This window comes from Microtus ochrogaster, chromosome 17, assembly GCF_000317375.1.
Source record: "Microtus ochrogaster isolate Prairie Vole_2 chromosome 17, MicOch1.0, whole genome shotgun sequence".
Lineage (NCBI taxonomy): Eukaryota > Metazoa > Chordata > Mammalia > Rodentia > Cricetidae > Microtus > Microtus ochrogaster.
This window is the reverse complement of record NC_022019.1, coordinates 940,455-943,355: the sequence shown is the minus strand read 5'-3', so window position 1 is coordinate 943,355 and position 2,901 is coordinate 940,455.

The following is a 2,901-nucleotide window of genomic DNA, read 5'->3' as shown; positions in this document are numbered from 1 at the left end:
TTATTTATTTTTATCTTTATTGGTGGATTGCCTACATGTATGTCTGTGTGAGAGTGTCAGATCTAGGAATTACAGACAGTGGTTAGCTGCTATGTGGGTGCTGGGAATTGAACCCGGGTCCTCTGGAAGAGCAGTCAGTGCTCTTAACCACTGAGCCATATCTCCAGCCTCATAAGATATACTCTTTGCTTTTTTCAAGATAAGGTTTCTCTATGTAGCCCTGGCTGTCATGGAACTAGCTCTTATAGACTCACAGAGGTCCTCCTGCCTCTGCCTCCCGAGTGCTGGGATTAAAGGCCTGCACCGCCATTGTCTGGCTCAACCATTTAATTTCTTCAATGTCACTATTCATATTAAGAAAGACTTAAGATGTGTGGAAACATTGCTGTCTTCCCTCCAAAGTCTTCTGGGGTAAAGAGGTGCCAGCTCCACTGACATTTGGGAAAGGGTTTATTGCTACACTAAATGTGGGATTAGCCTGAAAAGGGGTTTTTTAGTTCTGGACTTACAGACTCTCAGAGTTGAGTAACACCAAGGAAAAAAACCTTTTGATTTATAGGCCTCCATGTCTCCTGCCTTATCAAGAAGAATCTACGAAATGCTTTTTTCTTCCAGAATCAATAAAAAGCAAGAAGGCTACGTCTCCCATGCTCTCTGATGTGACTTCTCAGATAGTCATGACCTGTGTGAAATAGCCAGGGCTCGTTAGCGTGGTTTCTGAAGCGCTGGCCTGCACAGCTCTCGTGGACATTCTGGAAGCAGAAAGTGACACCGCTCACTTAGAGAACATGACCAACGACCCAGATAGCCACTCCAGTGGGTAGAGTAGGAGTGACAGAAATGGAAATTTCAGGCCTTAGCCCACTGGTGCTATCCTCCTTCAGGCCACCAATAAGCGTTATGATCAAAGGAAAAGGCAATTTAAATTTGTTGGGCGGAATATTTTCCGCAGCCCATGGGCAAGGCTGTTTTCTTTGCTTGGCCCTCTCTAGCCCTAAAACTATTTATGGTCAGATATTACGAAACGCGTGGAGAGCCACAGAAAAAAAATTACATTTCTTTTAACCAAGGGTAGGGGAAATAAGTTAATTTCATGCTATTTCTTGAGGTCAGATAACAAAATGCACATTTACCCAGGAAGAGAAATCACAAGCTTTCCTCCCCAAGGTTGTGAGTCTTGACAGAAAAGCAGCTGAGACCAGGCGCTGGGTGTAGCCAAGCTCGCAGAGACCCACAGCTCCCGGGAGAAAACCCAAGACAGCTGGCAGGGCCGTCAGAGCACAGGGTTGAGACCAGTGGAACTCTTACAGGTCATATGGTCCCTGTAGCCATGCTCCTTTGAAGGCTGCAGGGATAAAACTAACCCTGGGAGACACACGCTGCTGGGGGAAGCTTTGTTCCCCTTTATTCCTTGCAAGCAAAATAATGGAGGTTAGGGAGGAGCACGGCGGTTAGGGAGGAGCACGGTGGTTAGGGAGGAGCAGATGACTGAGGGGCGTATGAAATGCTGTTGGGATGGGGGGTTGACTGAGTGTCAGAGCTGAGAGTCCTAAGGGACCACATTGTCACCCACAATTCCCCAGTCCCCTTTTCTGCTCGTGGGAACAGAGATCCAGACGCTTGTCTCGCTTAAGACAGCAAGTTGGTAGCAAGGTGGGGTTGAAGCCAAGGCTCTGCCTGCCCGAAAGTCAGCTCTCTTGCACCTCAGACGCACTCTCTAATCAGGGAGGCAAGAAAACAAGTAGCAAGCATTCAGATAAGAAATGACTTTACCTGGTAGGCTGCCTCGGGCTTCTGCCCTGTGTTTCATCCCCCGTTCCCAAACCTCTCAGCTAAATCTAATGATAACTCTATTGATAGAAATGTAAATTAAACAATATGGCCATTCTGGAAAACAGTGTTCTAGTTCTCCAAAACACTAAAGCTGGAATTCCCATGTGCAGTACCCCTTCTGGGAATTTCCTCAAAAGATCTGAAGTGAGGATGTTGAGGAGAGATCTTCACCGTGGTTGTGACCCCAGCTTTAGTGTCCATCGGTGAGGTAGTAGTGGACAAAGAAAACGTGCTACATACACATAACGAAGTGTGCCATTCAGTGCCTAGAAAGAGAAAGGCCATTGGGGAATAGGGATGGAATTAGACAGCTTTCAGGACAATGAAGTAAGCTGGCACAGAAAGAGAACACTGAAGGTGCTCACAGGTCGCAGACATGAAAAGCTGAGGGGTTGGAAGAATGGGGTGTGTTGCTCAAAAGCTCAGGGAGGCAGGAGGAACTGGTTAGAAGTTCTGCATATGAGAGCTATTGTACAGCAAGGCAAATATAATTAAAAATAGGGTTTGGTATGTCTCAAAGTTAATGAGTAAAATTGTCATGTTCTCCCTTCAGAAATCAGTATTTGAGATGACAGATATTAATAAGTATAATTTAATTGCATCGTGTTTGTAATTAATAACAGTACTTTGTACCCCACAAACATATACACTGATAATTTGTCAACTTACAATAATAATTAATCATTTTTAAAAAAATATATGACTTAAATCCATTCTATGCTCCTACCAACCATATAGGTTGGTAGACCCACAACCATAAGACCCACAACCTTTCCCCCCCCCCCCCTCTGGCATTGCGGCAATCTTCCTGGAGCCAATTCTACCCATGGACTATAGAATTTCAAAAGATGTCTCAGTTTCCCCTCCAAAGCCTGTCTTTTTCCTATTAACACCCACCAGGCCAAGAGTTTTGCCCTGGTGTCATTAACTTAGAAGCACACTCTAGGAAGAGACATGGCTTCTGAGTGCAAACAGTTTAAACTTTCTTTGATACAGTTGAGAGCGGCCAATACATACAAAATAAAGTACACTTCCCACCAGGGATGACTGTGCTGGCAATACTTCAAA